Here is a 20,631-nt window from a genome sequence, read left to right on the forward strand (position 1 = left end):
GATGGTGCTCTCTGGACCCTGATATAGAATTTTAAAATGTTGGCTGCACAGCTTAGCGATTAGCTAGCTAAGCCAATTTACAGGCGGAGTCTGGTCCTCCGAACGTATCTAGGAAGTTGGAGTACCTTTCTGTAGGCCCTGCATTGTATATAGTCATGGCTGGGGTAACATGCCCCTGGGAAGGCCTGGTGGCCATAGTGTATTGCTGGGAGAAAGTAAGATTTCACAACCTTCAGGATAGATTCAGCCCCGGGACTATTCAACTTTTTGTTGAGACAAGTGAGGCCGTAAATAATAGCACAGCCTTTCTTTTTTAGGACAGCTATATGTGCTGAGGGTTTGGAGGACTGATTAAACCATACCCCCAGGTAGTTGTATTTTGTTGTTGCTTTAATTACAGCAGCCCCCAAGCTAGAAATGTCTTGTTCTTGTAATGCCCGGAGACCAGAACCTTGGTTTTACCTTTGTTGATTGTAATGGAATTGGGGTTGTTATATTCCTGGACTTTACTCAAGGCTCGCTGAATCCCAACTTTGGTATGATCCATGATGGCAATATCATCGGCGTGCTGGAGAATGTGTACGTTTGATTTGGCTATTTGTGGAGGAGCCAGACTGCTGCATTTCAGGAATTTTCCCAAATCTGCTGTGTAGAGGTTGAAGAGGAGTGGGGCGAGCACGCACCCCTGCTTCAAGCCGCCATCAATGAAGATATTGGAGGGGACTGTCTGAGGGCCTGTTCACACCCGAACCCCGGTTTTTCATTTACATAATATCAAATCATTTTTGTGAACTAAAGAGAAAGAACCAAGCCACAACATGTGTGCCTGCATAATCTTTGCACACTGAAATGACCACCACATACAGCACCACAGGTGCGCACATCATACATTTGAAAGCAGAAATCATGGAAAGATGACCACTAAACTCAAGTGGAACTTGAGTCCTCCATGAGAATAATATGAGGGCCCACATTTACCTTATATGAAGGGAGCCGGGAGTGCCTATTGATGTTCTTCTGGTGCCACGGTGTCACAGTCAAAGAGAGACAGCTTGTGAGATTACATCAGCTGTGTAAGTTTCGGAGCACATACACTCTGTTCTATCCTCTGAAAGCCATAAAGGATGATATGTTACTAAAGCCGACGCTGCTGCCTCTCTGCCGCCCGCACCGACCATGAGATCATGAAACAATTGTCACTAAACGTGACTCTCCATTGGCTGGAAAATGAAAAACATGGAATATTCATTTTTATCAATGCAGATTTCACGGGCCTGTCATTCAATCCTTAAAAGCCCCTTGTTTAAAGGTATTGTGTCAGTAAGTTGTCTGCAGTTCCTGTGCTTGTTATGACAAACATTTATGCCACCCAACATAGTAAGGTACAAAAGGGGGTGGTGATGGATGGAGCATCTGAACCAATCAAACACTCACACCCAGTCAAAAGATCTGGGTTTAATCCATCACCGTTCTTTAGCCCACTCTGCCACCCCAGTTCAGACATGGCTATATGCAAATCAGTCTGACCCTGTGCCTCATGGGAACAGTCCAGCCCGAACTGCCAAGCCATGCCTTCCCTGGACCGGAAAAAAGCTTCCGAGGACCGGTTTCTGGCATTGCAGCCGTCTTCAGCCCGGCTTGCTTGAATCCAGTGGCAAAGTGAGCAAGGGACTCACGTCTGAGCATACCCTGCCACACTTATGGCGGCCAAAAGCGGTATAAAAGGGGGTGGTGATGGATGGAGCATCTGAACCAATCAAACACTCACACCCAGTCAAAAGATCTGGGTTTAATCCATCACCGTTCTTTAGCCCACTCTGCCACCCCAGTTCAGACATGGCTATATGCAAATCAGTCTGACCCTGTGCCTCATGGGAACAGTCCAGCCCGAACTGCCAAGCCATGCCTTCCCTGGACCGGAAACAAGCTTCCGAGGACCGGTTTCTGGCATTTCAGCCGTCTTCAGCCCGGCTTGCTTGAATCCAGTGGCAAAGTGAGCAAGGGACTCACGTCTGAGCATACCCTGCCACACTTATGGCGGCCAAAAGCAGTACAAAAGGGGGTGGTGATGGATGGAGCATCTGAACCAATCAAACACTCACACCCAGTCAAAAGATATGGGTTTAATCCATCACCGTTCTTTAGCCCACTCTGCCACCCCAGTTCAAACATGGCTATATGCAAATCAGTCTGACCCTGTGCCTCATGGGAACAGTCCAGCCCGAACTGCCAAGCCATGCCTTCCCTGGACCGGAAACAAGCTTCTGAGGACCGGTTTCTGGCATTGCAGCAGTCTTCAGCCCGGCTTTATTTATTTATTTAAAACTTATAATGCGCGACAGCTACCCGCAGTGGGTTTCCCGGCTTGCTTGAATCCAGTGGCAAAGTGAGCAAGGGACTCACGTCTGATCATACCCTGCCACACTTATGGCGGCCAAAAGCGGTACAAAAGGGGGTGGTGATGGATGGAGCATCTGAACCAATCAAACACTCACACCCAGTCAAAAGATCTGGGTTTAATCCATCACCGTTCTTTAGCCCACTCTGCCACCCCAGTTCAGACATGGCTATATGCAAATCAGTCTGACCCTGTGCCTCATGGGAACAGTCCAGCCCGAACTGCCAAGCCATGCCTTCCCTGGACCGGAAACAAGCTTCCGAGGACCGGGTTTCTGCCATTGCAGCCGTCTTCAGCCCGGCTTGTTTGGCAGTTCGGGCTGTACTGTTCCCATGAGGCACAGGGTCAGACTGATTTGCATATAGCCATGTCTGAACTGGGGTGGCAGAGTGGGTTAAAGAACGGTGATGGATTAAACCCAGATCTTTTGACTGGGTGTGGGTGTTTGATTGATTCAGATGCTCCGTCCATCACCACCCCCTCTTGTACTGCTTTTGGCCACCATAAGTGTGGCAGGGTATGCTCAGACATGAGTCCCTTGCTCACTTTGCCACTGGATTCAAGCAAGCCGGGCTGAAGACGGCTGCAATGCCAGAAACCGGTCCTCGGAAGCTTGTTTCCGGTCCAGGGAAGACATGGCTTGGCAGTTCGGGCTGTACTGTTCCCATGAGGCACAGAGTCAGATTGATTTGCATATAGCCATGTCTGAACTGGGGTGGCAGAGTGGGCTAAAGAACGGTGATGGATTAAACCCAGATCTTTTGACTGGGTGTGGGTGTTTGATTGATTCAGATGCTCCGTCCATCACCACCCCCTTTTGTACCACCCAACATAGTAAGGTACCGTACTTAAAGGGAGCTGCCCATTCCCTATCTGCATTTCCACACATACTTCTAAGAATCCAAAATCCTAAAAAGTGGCCCGGTTTAAATAGAGGGCTCTGTAGAAAGTTATCTTTTATACATTTCCCACGGAAGAATATCTATATTTTAATTTCATTGTTCCTACGTTCAGGAAATCCATCTTGAAAGTAATCATGAAAGCATCCCAAAATAAGCAAAGTGGGTAAATAATTCACGAGAAGCCCCTCAAAGGGAGTCACGTTAGGGTTGTGCAAGTAAGGTGTTGTAAAGGCTCCTTTCTGCCCCCACCCACCAGTTTTGTGGATGAGTCATGGGAAATATTTGCTATGCTCTTGTTTTCAAACACGGAGCACAGTAGTTTCTTGCGGATCACAGGATGCACACGCCCTGTCGTCTGTCAAGCGGATGAGCAGAGTAAAGATTTGGTTGAATTTTTCAGAAGGACACACTCTTTTTATGAAGAGTATTCTAAGTGAGCTGGGAGCAAAGCCAATGGCTGAGGAGAATTGAGAGATTGCCCCATTGCACCTATGTTGTTCTGTGGGATGAACAAACATTTGAATGGCATTCTGCTTGACCAATGACTAAAGTGGGCTGAATAAGAGCCCATTTTCTATAAATAAGATTATGCAGTATTTTGTATAAATTTTGCAAAAACATGAGACTGTCAAGATGGCTAAAGCTGTCTCTAGGCCGGACCTAAATACGACCTTAAGTTCAATAAATCAGTGCAAAATTGCATTAAAATCAACTGACCACTGTAAGTAAATAAGTAAGTAATTAATATCTGTATTTGGTTCTAAAAATAAAACCATAAAATACACAGCAATCCTAGATAACGTGCAGGATCTGAATTACATCGAATTAAACATGCTACAACGCTGATATTAAATATCAAAAATTAACCAGGTCCCAAAAAATCTTTAAATGAGATCATAGGAAGGGTAACGTGCATAACAAAGACAGTACTGTGTCAACAATAGTAACATTTATCAAAACTGATGAAAGTCAGCAGATTTGACCACTGTAAAAATGACCTTTACTTTGACCAGTCAGTGTAAATGTAATTTGAATCAACTGATCAATGTGAAAATAACCTTTGCTGTATCCAACCAGTGAAAAATTGCATTTGCTGTGTTTTGTTATGCTATATGTGTTATTATAGCACACAATTTACCCTGGAGGATATCCTGGTGCTATAACTGTAAGGTTTAAAGTTTGCATTTGACCTCTGGTTAGTCATGAAAAATTATGTTTTTCCATGTTCAATAAGTGCAAATGTCACTTATATATAGCTGAAATGTGGTACTAATTGGAACTTGCAAATGCAAGAAATATAGGAAATCCCTCCAAAGGCTGTGAGTTCCCTGTAGGATAATCTTGAGGATCACATGCCTGATGCTCAAATCCTCCTGGATCAGGTCTGCTAAGCCTCAAAGACCACACTACTGTCACTGCACACTTAGAAGAGCCCTGCGTGACAAAAAACAAAGCCTCTTAGATGTTTGTCACAATTAGTTAGCCAGAAAGCCCAAAGGATTACAGAAGGAAGAAATTAACTAGCCATTGAAAAGCTGCAAAGCAGTATCTTCTCAGTTATTCAGGAGCTTTGCTTTCTCACTTGGGTCCATCATATCCATGAATGAGTGACTAGCTCCTCGACATGCTCGGATCTGTAAACTGCTGGCTATGTAAATTGTGCTCACTAGTTCATAGACCATTATCCATCAATCAATCAAAGATACTTTATTCAGTTATAAAAATATAATACATGCAGGGCCGGACTGGGAACCAAAACCGGCCCTGGCAAAGTGCTCGGACGCCCCCTCCCCCCCTGGAGGTTGTGGGTGCCGCCGAGCTCTTTGCCGGGGCCGGTTTCCGGCCGATTTTGTTACAGGGCCGATTTTGCAGCTATGCTTCAAAAAACGCCCTGTAACAAAAACGGCCCCCAGGGGCCCAAAACCGGCCCCCACCCTTGCGGCGCACCGGGGGATTGTCCGCAACGGCCAGTGCGGCACTGAATACATGGGATTCTGTAATTCCTATATAAATGGCAGTCAATTTCTTTATAATCGGAGACTTGTGACAAACCGCGTTGCCTATTATCAAGAAAAGACGACAGCACTCGACTATTATAGGGTTATTACAGTCGAGTTCTGACATCATAAACAAAAAGAAAATAAGAAACTTTTCTTTTTTAACCCCTTCCATGCTGATGACGGCCCCCGTCCGTCATGCATCACAGTGGGCGTGTGCTGATGACTGCTGGGGGCCGTCATGATCCCGCCCACTCTTTAAAACGGCTGCACAGCGCGAAATTCGCAACGCATGCAAGGGGTTAAACACAGGTGTGTTTGGTTTAAGGAATAGAAGCTACATTTAAAACAACTGATTGCTTTATTTAAAACCTATCACAGACATTGCGGTCTGCTGAGCCCAGCAGGCCACCATACCTGTAATTTTGGAAGCAAGTCGTTTTGGGTCGCAATTTGCGACTTCCCCTCGTGAAGTAGGTCGAATTGCGACCCACTACAATTCAGCATTTGGTAAACCAACCTATTAATAGGTTGGCTTGCAAAATACAACACTGGTCGCAAATTGCAACTAGCATTTTGTGACGTGTGTCTACTAGGGATGGACCGTACTCTCTCCCATGTGTGCCTTCACACACTGTCACCTCCCTCACACATGCTGCCACGCATAGTGTTTTACACGCGCCGTGTGGGCTATGTCTTTACACAGACAAACCATCTGCATTGTCGTCGTCATACTCAGTGTCTCAACGTGCACTGTGCATGTCACACCCTCTGGGACGTGGCTTACCATTCACTGCCTGCCCTCCTCCTATGGTTTCACATATAATGACACAAATGGACTGTGGCTGCCTGAACAGACGCATTGAGGCGTTCATGCCACTGAAACGTGTGGTCTGTGGGAGTCGCACACACACTAACACCAACAGGTCATCCACTGTGGTTGTAACACCGATATCTCCTGTTCTGTGGGTATCACTTTCACTTTGGTTCGGCTTGCACTGCCACACGCTCCTCTGTGGGTGTTATAATTACACACACACCTTGATGTCGCTTCAACACACCGATTCTGCAGTAAAACATTCTGATCGTTTTACTCTCGATTAGTGAACACAAAAGAGAAAAGAGAAAACGTGTGGAGTACCAGCTGAAGACGGCATGGCGGTAACCTAGCAACGAGGCCGAGAGCTTAGCAACATAGTGGTCCTCTGACAAGGGGTTGGAAAATGAAAGAGGAGGAGGAGGAGGGGCGAGGGATGGAGCAGAGCTGCCTCCACAAGGCCTTTCCTTGCATCTCCTTCCCACCTGACGATCCGTATTAGGTGGGAGAGAGGTGGAGAAAGGGCAATGAGGTTCAGTTCCCAGCTGGGACCCTGGGAGCAGAAATTCTAGCAGTGAGATGTCTTTGCGGTTGGAAGTGTGGGTACTGTGATAAAATTGAATCTGGGCAGTGTGGTAAGATTGGGCATGAAAGTGAACAGTTTGGAAGGCTGTGCGTGAAAGCGAGGTGCAGTGGGATAGGATAGGGTGTGGAAGTGAAGCGCTGACGTCAGGGGGCGCTGTGTTGTCACATATATAATGGATTTAGAAGCACCTGCTGCAGGGTTCCTCTCCTCATCAATTTTCAGCCAACATACAAAAACGTCAAGATAACTGGTGATTAATGGACATGCTAGGTAGGGATCGATCGAGTTTTGTCCAGTGGAACGTTTTACTCATAAAGTAGCGCAGAGGGTTAGCATGCCTGCTGCAAACCACGTGCAACAATGCAGATTACAGAAGTGCATATAATGTAAATAGCTCAATGGGTTACTGCTTTTGTCGGAGAGATCCTTTTATTACTTGCAATTTATAAATTAAATTCCTAATATAGAGGAGTGAGTTATTAACGGTCATCAAAGAGCAACATGGAAACTGCACGGTGTAGGTTAAAGCGTTGATTTCCCCCAGTCTTTCGTTATTCTAACGTTGCAAAAAGGTTAATTTGTTTAGAAATCAATTCTTATTAGTAAAGACAACCCTCAACCATGATGGTACGTTTTAAATGATGCGTGTGTGCGTCTCCAGATCAAGCACTTTTAAACAATACTCAGTATGAATGACATGTGACTCCTATACCTTGTAGAACTCTTTGTTATGTAACATTTCCTATACATTGATTTACACATGTGTGATTCATTGTCTGTGTGCAATGTAAAGTGCTATGTTGCCCTACACTGGTATGAGTAGCTCTATGAAACAAAAGAAAAGCTTGGGAGAGAGAGGTTTCGGAGACTTGAGGGTCACTGTTAAAGGGTGGTAAGGAGGTCATTGGGGGCACCAACAAACATGCTCGCACTGGGCGCCACCAGCGCTATAGTTGGCTCTGAGTGCAGGAAGTGTGGTAGGCCTCGATCCCAAAGTGATGGCATTGTGACAGATTTGGTCGTGAAAAAGTTGACAGTGTGGCAGGGCTGGGTGTGGATGTGTGGAAGGAATCGATTAGAATGTATGAGCAGTACGATATGTATGCATTGTGGTATGATTTGTCGTGGAATCATAGGCTGTACAATAAGACAGGGTGATAAACTGTGGGCAGTGAGATACAACTAGTGTGCTAGTGTGGTCAGTGTGTTAGAATTGGCTTGTGAAGACGTGTCCGGATGATAGGCGAGGGTGTGGAAGTGTGACTGTATGATACAACGCATGGAAACGTGAGCATTGTAGTATTAATAGTTGTGGGTAGTATATTCAGACTGAGTAGGCAGCATGGCATTCTAGAGCTCAGAGGTGTAGGCAGTATGACAGAACATGGTGTGGAGGTGCAGGCAGTATAATAATGTGAAGTGTGAAAGTGTGGGCAGTCTTGTCAGCTTCAATGTTGAGGTGTGGGAAGTGTCATTGCTCCGCTTTCCTGCCAGTGCGGAGCACAGTGGATGAAAGGGCTATATGGAGCAAAGGGCGAATGTAGAACTATAAGTGAAAGTGATGACAAAGACATATCATTAAAGCAGTACTGCTATGGTTGAGCATGATGTCCTCCTTCCATCATAACATGCTCTGACCTCCCATGCACTCAGACATAGCATAAACTGCAATGCACATGTTCAAGACATGATAAAAGAACCCTAATAACTTATCACACCACAGCCAATGGGGGGGGGGGGGGGTCAGACCTAGCAGAGGCATGAAAAATGCAATTACTGACATCAGAAATTTGCTCTTCTCCCTAGATGATGATAGATTTTGACCGTACTTCACTTTTCCACAGAACATGACGGAGTAGACTATAAAATCCTTCTTATCACATTGGAAATCTCAGCCAGGGTATAAGGATAGTGCTCCAATTGTGCAATTCAGCACTCATTGATTGGTAAAGCTGAAACTTTATTAGTCAGGCCAAATGTATTTTTACCCAGGTATTTAAATATAAGTAGCTCTTGATTACAAATATCAGTTGGCCATAACCAAGCTATGCATCTGGTATGTGTGTGCTTTGAATAATGGCCTGACTAATGAAGTTTCAGCTTTACCAGTCAATGAGTATTATTTTCACTAAGTGCTTCAACACATTATCAAACATTCGAAGCTTGTCTACTTGGATAAGTTCTTCATATAGCACTTATCTCTTAAAAAGATCCAAGGGGAGCGAACCACGTGTCTGCTAGTCATTTGTGGTCTTCCATCTCCTTGTCTGGATCCACCATATACCTGTGTCCCAACAGGGTTAATATGGACCCATGAATGAAAGATTATGGACAATCGACACAACCAATTCTAACGTAGATATTACCATGTTACTCTTGAGATGATTTTCTTGTCTCTACACTTGTAACAGTACCTTTTCAAACAATTTTGTAAATAAAGACCAAATACTGGACTTTGTGCTGTGCCTCTAACTCTAAATATAAGCTAAATATAAGCTTATGTGAAAAATAAGCTTGAGAACTGAATGTATAGTTATGGTTTTATTTGATTTAGTAATAGACCATCTAATATTCGGGGTGTACTACCTTATTTCTTCTTATTACAAGTTCACCTCCAACTGGGTGAAGCCAAGATAAAAAAAAGCAAGTAAAATAATATTTGGGGTGTGCTACCTTATCTCATATTGCAAGTTCACCTCCAACTGGGCGAACCCAAGACCAAAAGAAAAAGTAAAGTAACTTGCCTGAAATGCATCTACAAGTGGGTGCCCTAGAGCTTCTTCACTTGAATTGAACCAAACTAAAATCCTGACTACTGAAACACTTTAACAAATAGTCTTCCATGCAAAGAACATTCCCATTCCCCACCCCAGACAGTAAATACATCTCATGGTATAATTTAGCAAAAATGTTTCATTTACACATCATGTCGAAATTTTGTCGAAACATCAACCAGAAACATCAATGCTCTGATACTATTGTGGCTCTATAACTACAACGTAATTTATGCAGAAGCTCACATGAAGACATCCTGAAAGTACAATAGATGCAAAGCCAAGTGGCTATATTATGCCTTACCTGAAGTAGTTTGATCACAGCTTTCCAGTTCCCAATGCATGTCACTGGCTCCCAAAGGGCCAGAGAATCTCAGCTTCTCTGTACAATCCAGAAACCCTGCCATATAATAGGGCTGGGACCGAGTACCTGCAAAAATGTAATACTGATATTATTTCCCTGATTGTTCAATCCAAGTTTTCTTGTAAGACACATTGATAATGAACTGTCTGAATCAAATACAGTCAACTTTTGAGCTCTCTTTTACTGGACCTGAGAAACCAACCCAATATGCTGACATTCACATCAAGCCTGAAAACAAGCATTCCCTTGAGGTGTGCTATACCTTCCCAAATGTCCGAGGGCACATCTCTGCCTTCTTAAAGAAGACCGTGCCCTGTGAAGGACAATACTTTGTTCCCTGCACCTCTGCAAAGATGCACATCAGAGAAAGTACCCAACGCCGCAGATGTCTTATTACTGCTGCTTAATGCTAATGGAATCCCTGACTTTCTAAATACTGGGTGTGAAAAATTGCCTTTTTTTGTCACAAGCCAGCACTATACAGAACAATAAAATAGGTAAATATGGCATCATGTAGGTTGACACTCTGCCTTACAACAGACATTGCGATTCAGTGCTGTGGCCATCTGTTGGCACAGATTAGTGGTACCTCTTTAACATTGCTATTTTGCTCTTTCAAAGAGCGTAATATAACTCTGCATAGGATCTAAGCCCAACTTTATTAACTTGGACGGCTGATACATCTCCTGTACAGTGAATATTCAACTACAATATTCCCATTGTTGGCAATCTTTAGTGACTTTCTGAATTCCATGTAGCCTTTGACGTCTTTTGTGTTTGTTGGGAGGAGGTTGCATTGTTTTAGTGCCTCAGCTCCTTACTGTGCCTCACTAATGCAGCCGCGGATGCTACTGGCATCTGCCATGCAATGTAGAACAAACTCAAACCTGTCTTGGTGAGCACTCTGGGCATCTGCATAAAGCAGAATAGAAAGGATCCTCTCTAGATGAGTACACAAGGCAGTCTTGCGAGGTCCCAATTTGACAATTTGTATTATTATGATAAGGAACTACAACAGAGGTCCACATAACGAATAACAATTATACCAAACAGTGATACATAATACATTATAAATACAGTGTAAGATATAGTTCCTACAAGCCAATACATAAGTAGTATTTAAACCCAACTAACCACCTTCGTTCAGTTCCTTCATTATCAAACTTTTAAAAAGTGACTTTGTGCATAATGCAACGTAAGATGTACACACATAGCTTATTTACAAATCATCTACATGCAACCTTTGAAAAGTGACTTTGTGTAATGCAATATAAGATGTACAAATACTGCATGAACTCTACCAACCCGCTTCGTTCAATTCATTCATTTTTGAACCTTAAAAAGTGACATCGTGCATAGTTAGTACAAAATGATTCACTAAATGTAAAATAATATCTATAAAAAAAAGAACAAATGATCAGTCGCTACTACAATGTATTTCATTGGGTGGAAACATTACATTACAGATTTTCTAGCCTCCAAAGCAGAACATATATGCGTTATAAAGTGAAGATGTGCATACTGTAAGTGCAGGTCAAACAAAGATTACATAGGGCCTGATTATGATGGCGGTCGGACCGCCATACTGTCTGGAACGGGACCGGCCGACAGGGAGTGGGTGGTCTGACCACCGAGGAGGTGGTCAGAAACATGCCTTTTAGCATTGCGGCTTGTGCTGCGGCCCGAGAAAGGGCCGCAGCACTAGCCTCACTACTAAGATGCATGTTTGTAAACATCCCTGTACCTTGTGACAGGCACCATGCAGTGCCTTCCAAACAGTGAAGGGATGTTTAGGGGGGAACCTATGGTGCCCCCCAGAACCCATAGTTGAGGGCCAGGGGTAACGGGGGCTCGCTAGGGGTCTCCAAAGTCACTTTCCGCCTGCCTTTTCATGGCGGCATCCCGCTCTGAAATGGCAGGCAGAAAGGCACATTGTAATCCCTGAGCAGGCACACCACTATTGTAGGAATTGCAGTCCCTCTGATGGTCCAACAGCCTCCTTGACCCCGTCGGATGCGAGGCAGACGGTCCTTCCGCCAGATGCCTCCGCCCGCCTCATCCTAATGCGGTGGGCAGTCCTGCAGGGACTAATGGCGGTGAGACTGCCACTAATTGCCTGACGGTGGCGGCCCCACCGCCATCGTAATCTTACCCATAGTTAGGATCTTGAATATTTAAAAAGCTTGAACATTCTCTCCTTTTTCAGGGCTTTATCCCAAAAACCAGTAATGACAAATAGCAAGACAGGGGACAACAACGCAGATCTGCCAGAAATCCAACCATAATAACTAGTAAATGTTTAAAAAGTATTTGAAGAAATGATAGATCTTACTACAAAACATTTCATTGGGTGGAAACCTTATAGATTTGCGAGCCTCTAAGACATAAGTTATATTTGAGAAACAGAGGGCTTAGAAAGTAACGCTGTGCATTCTGTGACGCAGGACAAGCAAAGATTATATGGTTGAGATTTTGAATATGGAACTAGCAGAGCTAGCACATGGCTCTCCTTTTTCTGGAGTTTGTCACAAGATATCAGAAATGACACCAAGAGAGAGCAAATCCATTCTCAGTAAAAGGGTTCATCTTCAAACCCATGAGGCAGATTCCAAGTTAGATAAGGCTGTGTTTTCCCCCCAAAATTGCTCTCCTGAACCATTTGGTTGCACTTATCTGACTGGCAAAGGGTGATGTCTCTGCGCTGACGTATATTAACAGGATATTTTTTGTATAGCTCTGTAGAGTGGACTTGAGCATAAAAGAATCCACTTTCAGATCAAGCTCAAAAGTGTCTTTAGCCTGCTCAAAATACCTAAGACGACAATCCTTTCTTTTTAGAGGGAAAAAGCTTTAACATTCAAGACTGCCCCCAGTGTTCCCTCCTCTCTGCACAAGAGCAAGTTTCCCCACCTCAAGACAGTAGCCAAAGAGAATAAATAAGATGGCAATAAACCAGAGGATGTGGCCTAACAGCTAGAGCGGTCAACGTCGGACCTGGGGAACTGGGTTTTAATCTCGGCAGGTACTTTCTGCATCCTGTGATTCTGGGTAAATCACTTACTCTACCAGTGCCTAACAAAAAAGAATGTGTCCATCTATAGGGCAACTGGTGCTCATGTAAATCGCTCTGATACCTTTGGGTCGAGTTCACGCTATATAAAACTCCCCCCAAAAAACTACAAAAGAAGAGCATGAGAGGCTGCAAGTGTATTCAGACTACATATCTGGTGGACAATTTTACCCTCAGTCCCCTCAAAAGAATGGATTAAAGGAGTTCAAAAGTTAGTTTTTATCTTATCATGTCCAGCCAGGACACATTCCAAGACAAAAGTAGCCCATCCGAAATACCACGATAGCTTGTTATAGTAAATTTGACTGCTATTACTCAGATTGGGTTGGGAACAGGAAATATGACCCCTCCAAAGTCCACCTTGCTTATGTTGGAGTAGGGCAAGTAAATCTAAACCATCCAAAGTTGTGTACTTTCCCTACTGCTGTTTAGAATAGAGTGGGTCGGAATAGTAAATCTGACCCCACCAAAGTCTAACACTTTCTCTACCTTTGCTTACTTTGGATTTGGAATAGCATATCTGGCTCCTTCAAAGTCCAGCACTTTCCCTACTACTGCTTAGGTTAGATGGGGAATAGTAAACCTGACACCTCTAAAATGTAACAATTTGCCTAGTAATGTGCACTTTGGAGTGGGAATAGTATATTTGACCAACATTTTCCCTACTGTTGCTCAGGTTGGGATGAAAATAATACTTCTGACCCCTCCAAAGTTTAACACTTACCCTACTTTTGCTTACGTTGGGGTGAGAATAGTATTATCGACTCCTCCAAAGTCCAAACCTTTCCCTACTGTTGCTCATATTGGAATGGGAATAGTAAATTTGACCTCTTCAAACTCTAAAACTTTTCCTACTGTTGCTTACATTGGAGTGGAAATGGTAAATCTGACCCTCTAAATTTTAAAATGTCCCTACTGTTGCTCAAGCTGGAGTGGGAATAGGAAATTGGACACCTCCAAAGTCCAAAACCTTACCTGTTGTTGCTCAGATTGGAAGGAGAATAGTGAATCTGAACCCTTCAAAGTCTAACACTCTCCATACTGTTGCTTATATTGGAGATGAAATTGTAAATTTGATGATCAAATTTCAACATTTCCCTACTCTTGCTCACGTTGGAGTGGGAATAGTAAGATTTAATCCTTCAAAATCAACACTTTCCCCGCTGTTGCTTAGACTGATGTGGGTGGAAATAGTAAATCTGACCCCTCCAAGGTCCAACACTTTCTTTGCTATTGCTTACTTGGGAGAGGAAATAGTAAGTTAGACCCCTCTAAAGTTCACACATATTCTACTATTACTTCTATTGGAACCAAATAGTAAATTTGGCCCTCCCAAGTTCAATATTTTCACTACTGTTGCTCAATTTGTAGTTCATATAGTTAATCTGACCCCTCCAAAGTCCAACATTCTCCCTACACTTGCCGCGACCGTAGTGGGAATAGTAAATCTGACTTTTTTAAATTCCAGCCTTTTCCATACTGTTGCTTAGTTAGGATTGTTAGTATATATTTTACAAGTTTATTGTTTTTTTTTCTATTTCTAAATTTGCTTCTAAAATTATACTTGTAATTTTTGATTTAATATTTTCATTCTTTTGGCATATCCTTTTTTTAATTTGTTTATATAATTTGCTATATTACTGTTATATATAGGTGTATTAGCGTTTTCATATTGTTAATATTTGTAATGTCCATTTTTTAATTGTTTTAGTAATTTTTAAATTATTTTGAATCCACTTGCATTGTAAATTTGTAAATACTTTTATTTATTTACAAGTATATTATAACTTAAAACTTTAATTCCTAATTAAGTTAAATGTAATGCTATATATAGTAAATTCAATATACTTAGCTGTTTTTTGATGATATTATGGTCCATGTTATTTTTGTCTTGATCGTTTTGTAGTTTAAATACAAAGTATGCGGGGAGGAGCCAAGCTCGCGTCCGAGATGGCCGCGTTTTAGCTCGGCTCCGATCACTCTCCTGTCTGCAACAAATATCCTGTACTTTATCCTGCCCCGGGAAGTATTCCACGATGTGCAGTGGAACGACGATAACTCACAGGCACTTACCGTTTGCTCCGGTGATTCCTGGGTGTCACGGATCCTGAGTTACGCCCCTGTCTTCTTCGGGACCTCCGGAGCGGCCGGGCCTGGCACTCCTTGGCGGCGCCCGGGCTGGGCGAGGCGCGGTGGCCGGCCCTTGGTGGTGGTGTGGAGTCGGTCGGAGAGGCCGATGTGCTAATAGACCGATTGCGGCCTCCCGGGCCTGGTCCGGCGATCCTGCGGCCTGGTGTTGGAGAGCTGCACTCCATGGACGGGGCTAACCGTACATCTGACTCGTCTCCCCTTTGTTCTCCGGCCCGGCCATTTTGAGTTCCTCCGCCCGGGCTCGGAGAACGGTGCCGGCGGCGTGTGGGGTGCCGGCGCATTGCCTTCTTCTGGTGGCTCCCCTTCCTGCCCTGGTGGCACCTCCGCTGGTGGCTGCCGGTGTCCTGTTTTGCCCCGCTGATATCTGGGCGGAGGTCGGTGTTTGCGGCGGCCCCGCCGGGCTTCTAAGATGGCGGCCGGCCCCATGATTCTCGGCCTTGCGGGGACCGGCGATGCAAGTCCGCCGCGCGACACGTTTGCTGAAAACTGTAAAGGTGAACCTACGCTCCGCGACATCCTCGCCGCCCTGCGCTCCTGGGGGGCACCCATGACCGCATCGACCGCTGTACTGGAGGGGGGTCCCTTTATTGGGCCTGCCGGGCCCCCCTCGGTTGGTGCGGCTTCATCTCTGTTGTGTGCTGCTGGAACTTTCCTTGGGGTCGTGGACCAGGAGGCTGCTGATGGTCTGGATGTGCGGGGGTCCGCTGCCCTTCTTCGTCCGGTGCCTCCTTCTGTTCCGGAGGTTCCCCGGCTGGATCCCGTCTGGACCGACCTCGATGGGTCTCCTTTTCCTCCTTTGCCTCACATGGCCATACGAAGATCCTGTGACGGTGCCGCTGGACCGGCTTTCTCCATATTCTCATCGGAACTTTGCCTGCTTTGCCTGAAGTGGTTATTGTACTTTCTGGATCATCCGGGTCACGATCGCTACAACTTGAGTGTTTTTTTGATTCGACTCCCTGTTATTCACCTCCTGTTTTATGTAATCTGGTTCCTGGTGCGCTGGACGATTACTGTTTGCGAGAAAAGAGGACAGGGTTGAGCTGATCTTGCATCTGAGGACTGTAATTTTGTGGTATGGTTGGGTGATCCGTTCATAATTGTATGATTATGTTTGATACGTCTTTACGTTCCTGGAGCTTAATAGTGTGTTTAATATATTCCCGTGGGCTCTGAGTATTTTAGGGCGGGGGGGTGGGAGCTGAAGGGGTTTTGATTGTGTGGCTCCTCTCCCGCTGTTTTTTTTCCCCGTTTCCCCTTCCCCCCCCTTTTTTTTCTTCTACGTGATTCTTTCTTTCTTATATTTCTCTGTATTTCGGGTTCTAATTAGGGCGACAGGCACGCTGCTGGGGGGTAGGCCATAGCCTTCTGCAGGGGTGCAGGGTGGGCTGTGCGGGGTGGTGGGGGGGCATGTTTATTGTATCTTTCTCTGTCCCTCTTTTTGGTTCTATGGCTCTTATGTATCCCCTAATTTCGTGGCGCGGTGTCGGCGCGCAGCCCCCCGGGGTTTTTGTGCTGGCATGGCCCTTTTGGTATGTCTGCTGTCACGGTTTACTACGCATTCATTTCTCCTGTTACCACTAGTTCCATGTGCCGAATTTATATTGGGTGCTTTGTTGGCCGTGGGGGACGTGCGCTGACGCTGCGCCCTCACTTTCCGCTGACGCTGCGCCCTCACTTTCCCCCTCCCCCCTTTTTTGATGTCCTCTTCCTCCCCCTTTTTTCCTTTTCCCCACCCCACCCCACCCCATTTTTATTTTTTATTTTTTCCTCCCTTGGGTTGTTGTGACAGAGGGCTTTTAGTTTTGTAAACGTATTTTTCGCTGTTTTCTTATTATGTGCCCTGATAGTGGTGGGTGGGTGCTGAGCAGCGACAGTGATTGTTCTTGGTGTGGGACTCACGTTCTGACTTGGCCAAAATGTATTGTTCTGTTGGTTTTTTCCTGTATTCGAGACTTTGGCTTGCTCACGGCCCACCACGGCCCTCTGGACTTTACAAATTGGCACTATCCTGCGACACCCTTTTTCTATTATAAAATCAACCTACTATTATCCTGTCCGTGATGGCGACTCAAAGATTTGTTGCTTTTGCCTTTCATATGAGCTATTTAGAAATCCTGTTGTCTCTCCTGTATTGCCTCGTATGTTTCTTTATTGTGGTGGCCGGCCCGGTGGGTTGTAGGCCCGTATCTGTGCGCGCCTTTTGTACAATAAAGGTTTTAAAAAAAAAAAAAAAAAAAAAAAAATATACAAAGTATGCAAACATGATATTTTGGGTCCAGATTTCTTTATTACAATATTTCTGTTTTCGATGTTTTGTTACAGAACCCGTAATTCTTAAATCCGAACAAATTCTCTACACAATTCATAGTAAATGAACGCTAAGGACCTCATTATGATACCGGTTGGACCGCAACCAACCGGCCACCGATTGCAGTCCGATCAACATCTCTGCCCCTACGGTCCAACCGCCGCATTACTATGCGGGGGTCGGAGGCAGCAGGCGGTGACACCGACTTCTGCTGTTCCTAAGAGCTCAAAGAACTTGTGGCCTAGCAGTCAGAATGCATTCCCTACAATAAGGGCGGTACTGCCGTAGGGATTACAATGTCCCTTTTGGTCTGCCTTGCTATGGCGGTCCAACTACCATAGAAAGGCAGACGGAAACAGACTTTTGGAGCCCCTAGCAAGACCCCCATCCCACCGCGGCCTCCACTATGAGGTCTGGGGGTAACCTGTGGTGCCCCTCTAAACATCCCTGCCCCATATGCCTACCACATGGTGCAGGCAAGTTTAAAAAGTGTATGTTTATTATTGCTGCTTGTGCTGCGGCCGTCAGCACAAACCGCAATAGTAAACATACACTTTACGAATGCAGTGAAGGCGGCTGCATTGTAATTCAGAATGCAAGACCTCTGACTCCTTGTCGGGTGGTCCCATTTCCTACTCGAGGCCGGTCGGACTTTCTTCCGACCACCATTGTAATATGGCCCTTAAGGTGTTGGTGTTCTAATTTCCCACATCTCCCCATTATTGTTTACCTATAAGGCTTGTAATAATGAGGTGAGGTTTTGAGTTTAGGTATGTAAGGGCAATTATCCCCATCACTGGAAACATCTACTACAACTGCAACAGATACCGTGATTTACTGCTTTTCTGACAAAGAAAACTGCAGGGAATTTGTGAGATCCATAGGTGACTGCAGGAGCTCTCTTAGAAAGTGTCAATTTTGGAATCTTTTATCTTTTTTACACCCAATTTAGTGAAACATTTTTGATATGACATATCTTATTGTCATTCTTTGACCGTAAATGCTCTTGATTTACCATAAATAATGCATGGGTTAAGGGATGATTTCAAATTAACATTTCAATGCAATACAAGCTTACTTTCAGCTATTGAAGCCACACTGTGACCCCTTATGAGACTTCTGTAACAAGTATGTCATAATATACTTTTCTAAGCACTGCTAAAGACCAACTACTTATCCTATTGAAACTCTTCCGACCACCCATCGTAGCCGCAACCAAAGTTTTCAATTTGAAAAGCGGTCTACTCCAATGAGCTATCCAAAATGATTTGTATCTAATTTTATTTGACAAGAGATGGTCCTCTTTTTGGCCACCAAGAAGCAATCATTAGCTCTTCCATTGTTACTAAGTTACATTCTTGTTTTATATTCGGAACAAAATGGCTATTTGATTATCTCAACAATACTCCTGGCGAGAATCAAGGGATTTTTGTAGACCTGCTTTAGTGTGAGCAAGCATCACAATGTTTCCCCGCAGAGATGTTTCACCCCGATCCGTGGTAATTTTTTTTTATCCTTACATCGCTTTTGACAAATTTGCAACATAAAGTTTAGAGATTGTGGATCATAGATTGCAAAGGACTATGCCCCCCTGGCACATCAAATGTTCCTACACACGACTAGTATGGATTGGTCGAGGGCCTCTAAGCAATCTATGAATGCATAGTTCAAAGTTACTGAAGAATTCAACAGTGCAGGTGTTGCCGAAGTGACCTCTCCTAAGGGGATGTTGGGTAATGTGGATTTATTCTTATGGAAGTCTGTCTGAGAATAACATGCTCTTCTCTACCCTTGACATTGGGCAACAATACTGCATCTTAGAAAAATACCCTTCTTATAAGAGTCAGCTTTGGGAGGGGACTCATGTTTCTCTTTTTATGAAGATGGGAGTCAGAGCACTATTTGTCAACCATGCTATGACCTGTTGCTAGAAATGTGAATGCATCTGCAAAAGGTTTAATTAAAACTGGGGCACATAGCATGGGAGCGTTTAAGTTTAACTTATCAACCTTATACTTGGATGAACATTTTTTATGTCTACTTATGAAGTTTACCCTCTTTTCTTATTGGGTATTATTTTTGCATTGCGCTGGTAAACCAAACACAATGGCTGAGGTCACCAGCTCCTAAATGAGTGGCTATTGTGATACGTTTTTTCATATTTACCAATGTTCTTGAAATATAGGCACACTTGTCCAATCTATCATAGAACATCTCACCAGTGTTTTTTGGTAGCATTCTTTACCTTATGTGGGAATAACTGTGTAGCATGATAACAAAAAGGAGGACAAAGTTCCTATACAAGGGTGCAATAGTCACCGGTGTATCAGGGTGCAAACAGTCACCCATGCATTAAAATCAGGGAAGGATAAGGGAAAGGTAATCCTAGGTATAAAGTACCCTAATATGAGAGGGAAAGGCATTCAACATCCTCTGCTGCCCTCACACACCCCGAAGGATGTCATGCTTCATCATCGGTCATTTTGCTCCTCGTAGGGCTGGCGCTGCAATTCCCTACGGGACCCCCGAAGGGTCACTTTGTCGGAGATCTTTTTGAGGAAATGCCGGATGTTGCATGAGGGTGTGTGGGGAAGGGTAAAGGAGGGTAATTCATGTACGTGCAAACGTGATAGTGTGATAAATTTCCAAGGGTATGAAAGACGGCGGTAAGTTTTTCTTGGTAAACCCTTGGCAGTTAAGAATACTGCTTAAAAATGACTGACCCCAAAAGGCCCACTATGGCTGGGTGTCTATAGTCGCGGTCGACATGTTTCGCGCCTCTGTCGCCCGTAGGTCATTGGCGCTTCTTCAGGACCAAACAAAAAAACAGTGAAGTGCATGTGAACATAATACATAAAAGTTAAAATGAGAACCCTCTTATCTCAGCCAGGGCGAGTAAGGAAGCCTGTATACCCTCTATGTAAATTCAGCTGCTACACAGAAGCTGCTCCTGGTTGATACCAAGCACTAGTAAAAGCACTCCTCCAATGGTCAAGAGAATGGACGCCCGCGTATAGTCGGGAAAGATATACGGGTGCTGCCTGTCCAAACGCTGTGGGGTGGAGCTGTGAATGGGTAACTGTGATGGCAGATGAATTTTTCACTGAAGCCACAATAGTAAGGATTGGGTCACTAATGAAAGGATGGGATGAAGCTATTTAATGGTCAATCACAGCAGTATGGACTGGATATGAGGATGGTTAAATGAAGGCGCAGTGGAATGCATCTACGGTCGCAGTGTAGAATTGTGCTGGTTGCTAT

The 20,631-nt window shown here is 44.4% G+C and overlaps 1 protein-coding gene across 1 annotated transcript in view; it reads left to right on the plus strand.

Moving 5' to 3' along the window:
* Positions 1-20,631, plus strand: part of RASAL1 (RAS protein activator like 1) — a 780,163-nt gene that overhangs the window by 280,628 nt on the left and 478,904 nt on the right. The gene's annotated exons all lie outside the window — the stretch shown is intronic.

The sequence above is a fragment of the Lissotriton helveticus genome, chromosome 11 (assembly GCF_964261635.1).
Source record: "Lissotriton helveticus chromosome 11, aLisHel1.1, whole genome shotgun sequence".
NCBI lineage: Eukaryota > Metazoa > Chordata > Amphibia > Caudata > Salamandridae > Lissotriton > Lissotriton helveticus.